This window comes from Panthera tigris, chromosome B4, assembly GCF_018350195.1.
Source record: "Panthera tigris isolate Pti1 chromosome B4, P.tigris_Pti1_mat1.1, whole genome shotgun sequence".
NCBI classification, from domain to species: domain Eukaryota; kingdom Metazoa; phylum Chordata; class Mammalia; order Carnivora; family Felidae; genus Panthera; species Panthera tigris.
In genome coordinates, this window is record NC_056666.1 from 104,039,300 (window position 1) to 104,052,761 (window position 13,462).

A 13,462-nucleotide genomic window follows, 5' to 3' on the forward strand; every position below is an offset into this window, starting at 1 on the left:
CAAAGGGCTCAGTTCTCAATCAGGATTACACAAAACATCTTACCCAGCACCAAGCCTTACTACTAACTCACAAAGGACACAATCATGAAAGGAGACATAATCAGTGCCAAATCAAAAGCTGGGATGTCCTAACTCCACCAGATTCCCTTTCCTAGAATTACTTCCACTCTGAAGTGTGTTGTAAGTTAGAATGACCAGCACTAACAGTGTCTGCTGTAAACTTTACAGGGAAGCTGCTTAATTTGAGGTTCTCTTATATTTCACACCTTACAATTCAGGTAGCTACACAAATTATGTGACTAATTTCTATTTTTCAGTTTGGCTATATCTCATCAATCCATAAATTATAGGTTTATTTATAATAAACAGACCTCTCAAACCAGTTCTCTGCTAAAACAATAGGTGGTCAGTATACAGGAGCTCCTGGAAGATCTTTATCTGTCTTCCAGCCTGAAAATTTCACCAGAATATTCATTCATAAGGAGGTATAGTCCAGTCAAAATTGCCTGCCCAGAGGAAAAGGTGAGGAACTCAGTTATAAACTCACTTTTCTTCCAACTCCCCATTATAGTCAAGGCCATTGCACTCCTGTGATGCTCAAAATTTTTCTTTCCTTTAAAAGAATTATTTCTCAGGTGCCAAAGAGTCCACCCCAACCCTCAGCCCATTATAATTTGGCCTCTGATGCCTCCCATAGTCTCAATTTACCAGTAATGCCTATCTAGCCTAGATCTATACCCTAAGTACTGAACAAGTGAAAGTTTATTTTGTTTGATTTGTTTCATTTTTGTTTTGTTCACATTGTTTTCTCCAAGAGGTTCCTAACTCCATGAAGATGAGTGCACATAAAATATATGTATACTGGCATTAGGAGGAGAGTATATTCACATCTGTTATCAGTTACAGCTCCAGTGAATTTGGGAGTTCAGCATATATTATCATATTTCTTCCTGATGCTGGCTACTGCCGGTCCTCCTCTCCTGACTTTTATGTGTATTTTTACAAGTTCCAATTGCTTATTTCCTTTGTGAATCCATTCCAAGAACTCTTCAGGACATTAATGTGGTTAAACTTTACCACCTTATGTAATAATCTCACATTTAGTTTATTTAGTAGCCATACCCTGGAAATTGGTATATGATACATCTGAGACCATAAATTTATTTTATTTTATTTTATTTTATTTTATTTTATTTTATTTTATTTTAGAGAGAGAGACAGACAGAGTGTGAGTGGGGGAGGGGCAGAGAAAGAGGGAGACACAGAATCCAAAGCAGATTCCAGGCTCTGAGCTGTCAGCACAGAGCCTGATGTGGGGCTTGAACCCACGAGCTGTGAGATCATGACCTGAGCTGAAGTCAGATGCTTAACCAACTGAGCCATCCAGGTGCCCCATAAATTTTATTTTTTAATGTGTCTTAAATAAATTGTATTTATTAATAGTTAGTAATCCATGGAACGTGGATGGTTCAGTTGGTTAAGCATCTGACTCTTGATTTTGGCTCAGGTCATGGTCTCACAGTCATGAGATTGAGCCCTGTGTTGGGCTCTGTGCTGAGTGTGGAACCTGCTTGAGATTCTCTTTCTTTCTCTCTCTCTCTGTCCCTCTCCTACTCACACTCTCTCTCAAAAGTAAATAAATAAACATTTTAAAAAATATAATAATAATCTTAAAATTTGTATAGAACTACAAAAGACCCTGAATAGTCAAAGCAATCTTGAAAAAGAACTAAACTGGAGATATTGCAATTCCATATTTCAAGTTATATAACAAAATGGTAGTAAACAGTATGGTACTAGCATAAAAATAGACACATAAATAAAAAATAATAGAGAGCCCAGAAATAAAACCATGATTATATGTCAATTATTCTCTGACAAAGAAGATAAGAATATGCAATGGGAAAAAAACCATCTCTTCAAAGAATGGTTTTGGGAAAACTGAACAGCTACATGCAAAGGAATGAAACTGGACCACTTTCTCACACCATACACAAAAATAAACTCAAAATGTATTAAAGACCTAAATGAGAGACCTGAAACCACAAAAATCCTAGAAGTGAGCACAGACAGTAATTTCTCTGATCACAGAGAAAAGGTCACAGCATTGGTCACAGCAACATGTTTCTAGATATGTCTCCTGAGGCAAGGGAAACAAAAGGAAAAATAAACTATTGGCACTGCTACACAATAAAAACCATTTTGCACAGCTAAGGAAATCAACAAAACTAAAAGGCTACCTACTGAATGGGAGAAGATATTTGCAAATGACATATCTCATAAAGGGTTAGTATCTAAAATATACAAAGAATGTATAAAGCTCAACACCCAAAAAACAAATAATCCGATTAAAAAATGGGCAGAAGACATGAACAGACATGTCTCCGAAGAAGGCATAAGCATGGCCAACAAAACACATGAAATGATGCTCAACATCACTTCTTGCAGAGAAATGCAAATCATAACTACAATAAGATATCACCTCATATCTGTCAGAATGGCTAAAATCAAAAGCTCAAGAAACAAGAGTCAGCAAAAATGTGGATAAAAAGGATCCCTCATGCACTGTTGGTGGGAATGCAAACTGGTGTAGCCACTGTGGAAAACAATACAGAGTTTCCTCAAAAAGTTAAAAACAGAATTACCAAATGATCCAGTAATTCCACTACTGGGTATTTGGCCAAGGAATACAAAAACACTAATTCAAAAAGATATATGTACCTTTATGTTCATTGCAGCATTATTTATAATAGTCAAATTATGAAAACAACCCCAGTGTCCATCAAAAGATAAATAGAAAAGAAGTGGTATATATATGTGTGTATATGAAATATTACTCAGCCATAAAAAAAAAGAATGAAATCCTGCCATAACACAGATGGACCTAGAGGGTAAAATGCAAAGTGAAATAAGTCAGTCAGAAAAAGACAAAAACCATATGATCTCACTCATATACGGAATTTAAGAAACAAAACAAAGAAAGAAAAAAAAGAGACAAACCAAAAACAGACACTTAACTATAGAAAACAAACTGATGGTTACCAAAGAAGAGGTGGAAGGAGATGGGTGAAATAGGTAAAGGGGTTAAGAGTACACTTATCATGATGAGCACTGAGGAATGCATAGAATTGTTGAATGAGTATATTGTATACCTGAAACTAATATAACACTATATGTTTATTTTACTGGAATTAAAATAAAATAAAGTAAAATAAAATAAAATACAGTACATTTTTAAAAAACAAACATTCTTCTTGGTTTGTGTGACAACTAATTTCTTAGTCAAGGACTCAAGCTTCTGGTGTTAGGATTCAGATTTTAGATGCCCTTTTTTTTTACCACTTGTAATGTCTGAATTCACTTGAAAACATCACTATTCCTTGAAGTACTTCCAGTTGCTGTTCAAAACCACATTACACAGTTCTCTAAGATTTTAGGGAGCTTTGTTCTGGAAATATCATTTACCTCCTTATTATAACTCAGCAGCAACAATTAGCATCCAGCAGATTAGACTGAGTAGAGGCAGGATGTCTGTTACAATTCCTTACTTAAAGAGCACATCTTCCAGTGGATCCCCTTCTTTCTACAACCCTCAGCAGGGAGTCAACAACAAATCATCAGTTCTTTCCAGGAACAAAACTGGATTATTGGAATCACTGAAACTCAGGGGATTTATTACACTGCTAAATTGTTTTTTTCCCAGAAATCTATGTTTCCTATAATAGAACATGCTTACTGATTTTGGAGCTCCAGTAGATCAGTTTATCCCTCTACTCTCCTAGTTATATCACTTTTCTAAACTCTGTGTGACTTTGTCTTGATTTCCAAATATTTTCTCATCTTTCTTTCACAGAACCCATGTTCCTCCCAAGTGTGACCCTTGATGCCACAAGTCTCATATGTATTAGTTAGAAAGCTACAGAACTGTTGTCTCCATTCGTGAGACATCAGTCTCCATTTCTCTGACTGCTTGATACAGATTTTTTAGATGTTCAGTTTTCTTAAGACTCTTGCGCTATTTCTTCTTTCTCTAGTGGTTACTCCATCATAACAGAGGAGCCGTGTTTGGCAAAATAAACACTTACCATAGGATCAAAACTACATGGATATTTTTTACAACATGACCCTGGGCAATTAAAAACTATTTCAAGCATCTATTTCTCCTCTAAAAATGGGAACAATGATTACTACCTCAGAGCTGTTGTGAGGTAAAATAAGACAATATATGTGATTATCTACCCTATAGAAATCCTTGGTATTTAGAAATTAGTGACCCTTCATTCATTTATTCATTTATCCATTCATGTTTTCAAAAATATATATTAAACTTTATGTGATTTTCTTTTCACTCCAGCCCAAACAGTTATTCAGGACCATGATGCTTCTTTATCTTAAAGATTTTTGCTCACCAAAACAGAAACTATTGGAAGACAGTATTTTTTCCTATTTTAATTAGTAGCCTATTTCATTAAAATATGTTTTCAAAGATCATAAAAATGAAAGAAGATGTTTCCACAGACTAAAATAAATTTGGAGAATGGGGTGGGGGGGGATAGTTTCACCCCTATGTACTTTAGGACAGTAGCTGGGAGGCTGGTAAAACTCAGAAAGGCTTGTGTTACATACCTAAAAAATTGGCATCCAAACAGTACTCACCAAGGAGTACTGCAATGGTTAATTTTATATGTCAACTTTACTAGCTTAAGGGATGCCCAGAAAGATGGTAAGACATTATTTCCTGCTGTATTTGTGCAGATATTTCTGAAAGAGATTAGCATTTATTTCAGTAAAGGGAGATTTACTTTCACCAATATGAGTGACATCATCCAATCCATTGGAGGCCTGAATGGGGAAAAAACAGGTAAAGGAAGGGCAAATTCTGTCTCTTCTTGAGCCTGGGCATCCATCTTCTCTGCCCTCAGACATTGGAGCTCCTGGTTCCCGGGGCCTTTGGACTCAGACTGAATTATACCGCTGTTTTTCCTGGTTCTCCAGCTTGCAGACGGTGGATTGTGGGACTTAGCTTCCATAATCATGTGTGCCAATTCCTGTAATAATATCCTCTTATGTATATCTCTATAGATGCTCTTGGTTTTGCTTCTCCTGAAAACTCTAATACAAGTCCCAACCTTTAAGGTAATTTTTAAGCATTAGAACAGTACCTGTAGGCTAGGTCAGTGAGCATTATACCCCAATTAGCATTTACAGGTAGAAAATATCTTGATGCTGCACTGAACTATGGATACATCGCATACCTGGGAGAAGGAGGAGACCTATGACTGAATTTACCCATAAACCAAGGAGATAAATCTAGGTTAGACTCAGATTTAGTTATTAAGAAAGAAAGAAAGGTTTGCCTATTGAAAACAAATAGATATGAGAGAAATATCTCCCCCACACACACATCAGAAAAAAAAGAAGAAATACTCATTTCCTTATATCTAGGTTTTTACTCATTAATGTAAGCAATAAAAACATAGCATAGTGTCCAACAACACTGGGCTTGTTTCTATGGCTGCCTAGGCCTTTATTAGGCTCTCGTTAGCAAGTGAAATTACATTATCTGACTGTTTTTGAGAATTACTCCTCCTGTATTCAACAATAAATTTCAGGATAAATTGCCAGTTTGATGGACTTTTTTGCTCCTGGTTATTTCTTAAACCAATATACTCCACAACCGTATGAAAGAATATTGTAGTGCCAAAAAAATAACCTTTCTGAAAACTAAAGAGGGGGAATGCTGAGGATATATCTTTAAGTAGAAAAAGTACAATCCAGAGCTGAATAAATAGTATGATGCAACATTTTTGTTACTAGAAGTGGTGGTGGTTATTTGTATGTATTTATCAAGACATATAAAGATAGATGATAGGTGGAGCTGAAACTCACTAAATTATGCAAGTGATTTCCTCTGAGTAGAAGAGTCATGTTAAACTCTTACTGTTTTCTTTATATTTTCCATATTTTTTAAACTTTCAACAAGAAGAATGTACCATTTTTATAATCAAGCAAAAGCAATAAATGTTATTTTTGCAATTCCCTCTGACACTTCTGTTATCTCCTTCCAGTTGTCAAGGAACAATTGGTTGCCAAATACCAGGAAATTAACAGCAATTATCACCAGCTGGCTAGCTGCTAGGAGTAGTTGCTGGACTGTAATCCACTCAGCATGAGATAGAAAACCTTGAAGGAATAAAGTCAATGATAAATTAAACTTGAAAAATTAACTTCCCAGGATATCACACATCAAGATGGTTCATTTACTGAGCACTGGACATCATTCTTTTTTTTTAAATGTATATTTATTTTCAAAGAGAGAGAGAGAAAGAGTGCAAGCAGAGGAGGGGCAGAGAGAGAGAGAGAGAGAGAGAGAGAGAGAGAATCCCAAGCAGGCTCCATGCTCAGTGTGGAACCCAATGCAGGGCTTGATCTCACAAATTGTGAGGTCAAGACCTGAGCTGAAGTCAAGGGTTGGACACTTTACCCAGGTGCCCTGGACACTCTTGAAAGTCCCATTTAATGATTTCAGCAGCATCAGATCTTCAAAACAGATTGCTGAATTTCATGTGTTTCATATTTCATGTTTGAACTCATATGTTTGAGGTAACTTTTAAAATTCCAACTAACATTGAAATATCTCCTTGTCCAGGATGCAACAATAACATTTATATATAAGCTACATTTTATTTAATAAGCACTGAGTTCAAGTACACAGTGAACAGCAGTGGACTGCATCCTGGCTTTACAAGGTAGACAAGATATAGACCTCTAAATTCCCTTCAATCTAGGCAGGTCGACTGACTGCATGAAAACATGTGCTCATTTTGAGATTTTCAGAAGTCGCACGCAGTAAGAGCTCCCTTCTTCCCCACTCAACTTCTGATCATGTTAAAATACACATGAAATATTAAGACAGAGAATGAAAACTGGGTAAGGCATTTCTATTTATTGCAAAGTAGGCTTACTTATATTGAACCAGAATTGGACAGACTTACCAATCTTGTTAGACGTGACTGTAGTGCTGGCCTTACCAGGGAGGCAGAAGCTGCCACTGAAGAACTGTTAACATGGCAGAGCAGAGCAGAATGCATGCTCTTTTTTTGCCAGGGAGTTACTACAGAGTGGTGCTCCAAGTGCGGTTCCTGGATGAGCAGCCTCAACATCACTTGAGAAACTATTAAAAATGTAACGTCATGGGTCCACCCTAGACCTGCTAAATCAAATCTCTGGAGAGAGGGCTCAGAAAAATTCTTAAAGAGTATCTCTAGTATATTTAGTATCACACTAAAGTTTAAAAATCACCTGTGTTAGAGAAAGAGAGAAAGATTGAGAAAGTAAGCTCTCTAATAACATAACTAACTCCTCATTTGTGGGGAGAAGTGGGGGTAGAGGGATAAGAGAGAGGCAAGGAGGGCTATACTATGGAAACTCCCTCCAGGGATAAGGAAATATCAAGAATAGGAAGAAGCATTCCCCTACTAACCTTCCTTAGCTATTGGTTCTCTTAACCCATTGACTTTAAACATTAAGTGTATGGTTACATGGGGGTTTGTTTGTCCCCATTGCTGGAGATTACAAGAGAATCATGACAGTTTGGTTTTTCTTTCATGAAGCCACTACTCCCCTTAACAATCTTTGCTTCTTATAGTACCTTCCTGGGACCAGTAGACAGTGAAGATTTTATTTCTCAAAGCTTCCAAAATAATTAAAAATTCCAATTAATTAAATGCTGAGGAAAATATTCTGACTAACCCCTCCAGAAGGAAAAGTTTAGGGCTACTGTTACGAAATGCATAGGGCTATTTATAGACTGTTTTTGATGACAAGGAAGAAAAATCTTTATTCTTAGCTCCAGAAATTTTTAAAAACTTAACTCAGAGGATTTATCTAAAAGTTTCACAGCCAAACTCTGCAAGTCAAGCTCAAAGAACCTACTTCCAGAGTTTCATCTAATTACCTACTTAACCAGGCAAATTTTCTTTCTCTTTATTTAATCAGAGAAATGAAAAAGTGCAAAATACTTTTAACAGTCTGATAATTCATGTGAAGAGTAAATTTGAAAATCCTAGAATTGTTTATATAACTACATAAAATTACACACTGTTGAAATTAAAGGCACAGGGCCATCGCAAGTTGAACCTGATGATTTTTTTCCTGTGTACAAACTAATTACCATGGAGGACTGATCATTTCCTGTTCCACTAGGAATTAACTCCAAGTCCATTATGTACCTAAAGTCACGGCATACTCTCACTTCTATTTTCCATCTCAAATTATATCCACCCGCACTATCCAATATAAGCAAAGATTTTGCACATAGGTTCAAATGTTAAATTAGGATAGTCCAATAATAATAGTAAAAGTTTACAAATCTAAAATAAATTTCTTGTCATTTTTTATATTCCAATGAAGAAATTAAAATGCAAAGACTAAATCCTGATATAAATTAAAAACATCAAGATTCAAATGAGCTAAAGCTTCAGTTGGACCATCTTGTTCTTTAAGTACAGCCTAAAGAAATAAAATTCTTCTCCAACTTCTTATCATGCTGGATCTCAGTCAATGTTTTTAATGCTCCTTATGAACTTGGGGTTTCTTCACAACCACAGATTGGAGGTCTTCCAAAGAATTTAGTATAGCTTCTTTAGGACCTCATAAATTGACCTTGTCTCTCCTAGAAACCATTTTAAAATTTCTGAAGAAATAACAGATGGAAATTGTGCAATAAGGCAGATAGATATCTAAGAGATTCTCTACTAAAAAAAAAAGACACTTTTAGATAAAAGATACTTTTTAAGCCATTGTTAAATTTAAAGTAACCAAGAGAAATGTCCAAAACAACAATTTTATGTCCAGAATAAGAAAAAACAATAGCCCATGAGCTGAAACTTGAATAGGAGTGATTAATGGTCAGTGAAGGTGAAAGGTAGGGCTGCCCATGTAATTGTTCAGATCAGAATACTAAACTTTGAGGTCTCTGGTGAGATAAGGAGCTAAAATTAAGTCACTTGCATTAAATTTGGGACCTGGTTCCAGCAGAACAAAATAGAATTTCCCTTTCCTTCCAGGAGAATATCTTAAAAGCAATCAGATATGATTGGTAACCAAAACCAGAATAATTCATCAGGAATAGTAACAGCAAATGTAAATTGACAAAGACATGGTATTTGGGCTTGTTTTCTGTTTTCAAACAGTGATCGATTTTAATTCTGAATTGTTGTATAACAAACCATCCCAAAAATGTTTGGCTTAAAATTAAACAGTTTATTTTGTTCACAACTTTTGTGTGCCAGGACTTTGGGAAAGTCCAAGCTGGTCGGCTCATACCTGATCCACTTGGAATCAGTGGGAATCACTAGAGCTGGAGGAGCTATTTCCAAGATGTCTTCTTTAATCATATGGCTGGTGCCTTGATGCTCCTTGGCTTGTCTCTCTCTCCACATGGTGACTCATACTACAAGGCCTGGTCACTCAGCTTGAGCTTCTCAAGAATGGTTGTTTCAGGTTAATCACACTTCTGGTATGTTTGTTGGCTCTCAAGTAGGATTGTTGTGTTCAGCAAATACAAATTCAGGACATGGGGTGCTGGTGGCTCAGCTGGTTAAGCATCTGATTTCCACTTAGGTCATGATCTCACAGATTGTGAGTTAGAGTACTACGTTAGGCTCTGTGCTGACAGCTCAGAGCCTGGAGCCTGCTTCAGATTCTGTGTCTCCCCCTCTCTCTGCCTCGCTTCTGCTCACTGTCTGTCTCTCTCTCCTTCAAAAATAAATAAACGTTAAAAGAATTTTTTTAAAAATTCAGGACACCCACTTCAATCTGAATTTCAGATAAACAAACAAATTTTCTTAGTGTAAAATATCTTAAGTATTTCCTGGGACACATTTACACTAAAAAAATTATTAACAATCTTAATTCTTAGAAGCAACAAGCGGAAGTCTTCCAGGCCATGTAAGGACCTTGCTCAGAATTGCACCAGTGTCATTTCTACCATTTCTATTTGACTGTATTGGTCAAAAGAGTCACAGTGCCCACCCGGATCTCAAGGGTAGAGAGAGAGACTCATTTCTTGATGATGAAATGGCAAATTCAAGTTGCACAAGGGCATGTGAGATGGTATATATTGTGATGGCTGTTTTTGGAAAATATAGTCTGCTGAAAGAATAAAAATGAAAGAAAAATTTCAGAAAATAAATTATGGTAATACTGGTCTTATAAAATGAGTTTGGAAATGTTGCCTCCTCTTCAATTTTTTGGAAGAATTTGAGAAGGATTGGTATTAACTCTTCTTTAAATGTTTGGTTCATGGGTGAAGCCATCTGGTCCTGGATATTTCCTTATTGGAAGGTTTTTGATTATTTATTGAATCTCCTTATACTCATTATTAATCTGTTAAGATTCTTTTCTTCATGATTCAGTCTTGGTAGGTTGTATGTTTCTAGGAATTTATCCATTTCTTCTAGTTTATCCAATTTGTTGACATATAATTTTTTTATACTAGTCTCTTATGATTCTTTGTATTTCTGTGTTATCAGTTGTAATGTCTTATTTTTTATTTCTGATTTTATCTATTTGAGTCTTCTTTCTTAGTCTAGCTAAGGGTTTGTCAATTTTGTTTATATTTTCCAATAACCAACTCTCAATTTCATTGACTGTTTTTTTCCATTTTCTACCTCATTTATTTCTGCTCTGATCTTCAGTACTTCCTTCCTTCCACTAACTTTAGGATTAGTTTGTTCTTCTTTCTCTAATTCCTCAAGGTGTGAAGTTAGATTATTTCCTTGAGATCTAACTTTTTTTTTTTAATTTTTCACTATAAATTTCCCTTGTAGAACTACTTTTGTTGCATTCCATGGTATTGGTATGCTATCTTTTCATTTTCATTTGTTTCTAGATGTCATTTTGTCTTTTGATTTCTTCTTTGACCCATTGGTTGTCCAAGGATATGTTGTTTAATTTCTAACAAACTCAAAACGGGATCAAGATATAATTTGATTTTTTTAAGTATTATTTAAAAAATTTTTTAATGTTTATTTATTTTTGAGAGAGACAGAGACAGAATGCAAGTGGGTTAGGGGCAGAGGACACAGTATCCAAAGCAGGCTCCAGGCTCCAAACTGTCAGCATAGCCCATTTCAGATTCTGTGTCTCCCTCTCTCTCTGCCTCTTCCCTGTTCATGCTCTGTCTCTCTCTGTCTCAAAAATAAATAAACGTCAAACTGTCAGTACAGAGCTTGATGCAGGGCTCGAACTCACGAGCTGTGAGATCATGACCTGAGCTGAAGTTGGACACTCAACTGACTGAGCCACCCAGGCGCCCCTAAGTATTACTTTAAAAACTATATCACAGTATCACTGAAAAAAGTAAGTGAGAAAAAATAAAGGTTTTAGAAAAGGCAAGTGATAAGAAAAAAAAGCACAAAAACATGATAAAATAGAAAAAAAAGTAAAATGATGAAGACTAGTCCAAAATTACCAACAATCACAATAAAATTAAATGGACTAAACTTGCCAAAGATTCTCAGATTTGAAGGGGGGAAATATCTAACTACATGGTCTTTATAAGAGACATACCCAAAATATGATAAAATGCAAAGTTTGATAGAAGAGGCTGGAAAAGGATATACCAACAAAATACTAAAAAAAGAAACCTGAGTGATTCTTTTACTTTCAGACCAAGTCAATTTCAGCCAATGAACTTGGTTGGGGTACAGCCTGAGCCACAGTAACAAATTAGACTCCAAACACACCTGTTCTATCATACGACAATCCAGAAGCAAGAGGTCAGCTAGTTGTGGGAAAGTAGCAGCAATGGACCAGAAGATCATTAAGAGACTCATAGTCCTTCAACCTTGATGGTCCACCACCACTTTGAGTATTGCTCTCTTTTTTGTTTGCTTTTTTTAATGCATAAATCTGGGTCAACAACATGTCTCAGCCAACAGAAAGAGGAAAAGGAGAGAGAGAGCAATTACCTTCCTTCTAATGCACATAATGAGAGGTTATTTCACTTTGCTCCCACTACATTAATTAGAATTTAGAACACCTCATTAGTTAGGTATATGGATACAGCTTGTTGCAAAAGAGACCAGAAAAGGAATTTTCTAGCTAGGAAGCTATGTGCCATCTAATCCAATTGAACAGAAAGATGTAACAATTACAAAATTGAAAGCCCTTAATAAATAGCTTTAACATACATATAAGGCAATTAGAGTTATAGAATGAATATGACAAATTGACTATTACAGTGAAATATTTCAATATGCCTTTCTCAATGATTGATGAGCCATGAAGGAAAAAAGTTAATAAAGATGTAGTAAGTTTATAAAGCATAACTAATAATCTTTATTTAATGGATACATATAAAGCTCTGTACCCACACATTAGAGGTGCACATTTCTCTCAAGCACACATAATTTCTTTACACAAGCCACCACACACCAAGCTATAAAACCACTCTCAACCAATTTCAAAATCCACTATCTGAATTATACATTTTGTGACTACAATGATATTAAATTACAAGTTAATATCAAAAAGGCACATTTAGAATATTAAAAATACCCCTTCCAATACTACATGAGTCAAAGAATTTATAACGAAAATTCCTAGGGGACTAGTTTATTTGATACCTAAGCAAATCTAGACAAGAGAGATTGAAAATGTATGAAAATACTTTCTCACAGGAGATTTTTCATGCGATTACACTAGACTGTTCTCAGTTTTTATTGAATACCAGGGAGCCTGACGTATGGCACTCAGAGAGGAGACAGAAATTAAGATATATTTAGTATAGGGGTGCCTGAGTGGCTCAGTTGGTTAAGCGTTGGACTCTTCATTGCAGCTCTGGTTATAATCTCATGGTTAGTGAGATTGAACCCCAGGTAGGGTTGGTGCTAACAGCGTGGATCCTGCCTGGGATTCTTTCTCTTAGTCCCTCCCCCACTCATGTGTGCTTGTGCTCTCTCAAAATAAATAAATAAACCTTTAAAAAAGAGATATATTTAATGAACGAGGCAATTGGATGACCCACTTTATAAAAATCTAAAGTTAGCAAGAAGGAAATAGTAACTCCTAATAACTTGTATTGTTCTCACATATTTACTCCCATTTCCTGTAAGCAAATTCTGAGTGTCATTGCTGTCATAAGGCATGGGGTACCTCCAGTGGAGGAGTATACATATCTGTCACACTAATGTTGAGTTTGACCACATCCCTTGCTCTGACCAATTTTATATGAACAAATATGGCATTCACCATGTCCACAGAACAGCTTTAATAGCCACTGAATATTTTTTTGCCCTCTCTCTCTTTTCTCTCTGCTATGAGAACAGCATGCTCCAAATAAACAAAGATTCTTCAGCCTGAATCCTGGAATAAAATGAGATGTGGGACAGATCTTTTGGGTCACACAGGTGACCTAAAGTGACCAGAAGCTAGCATGTTAATTTTTTTAACCACT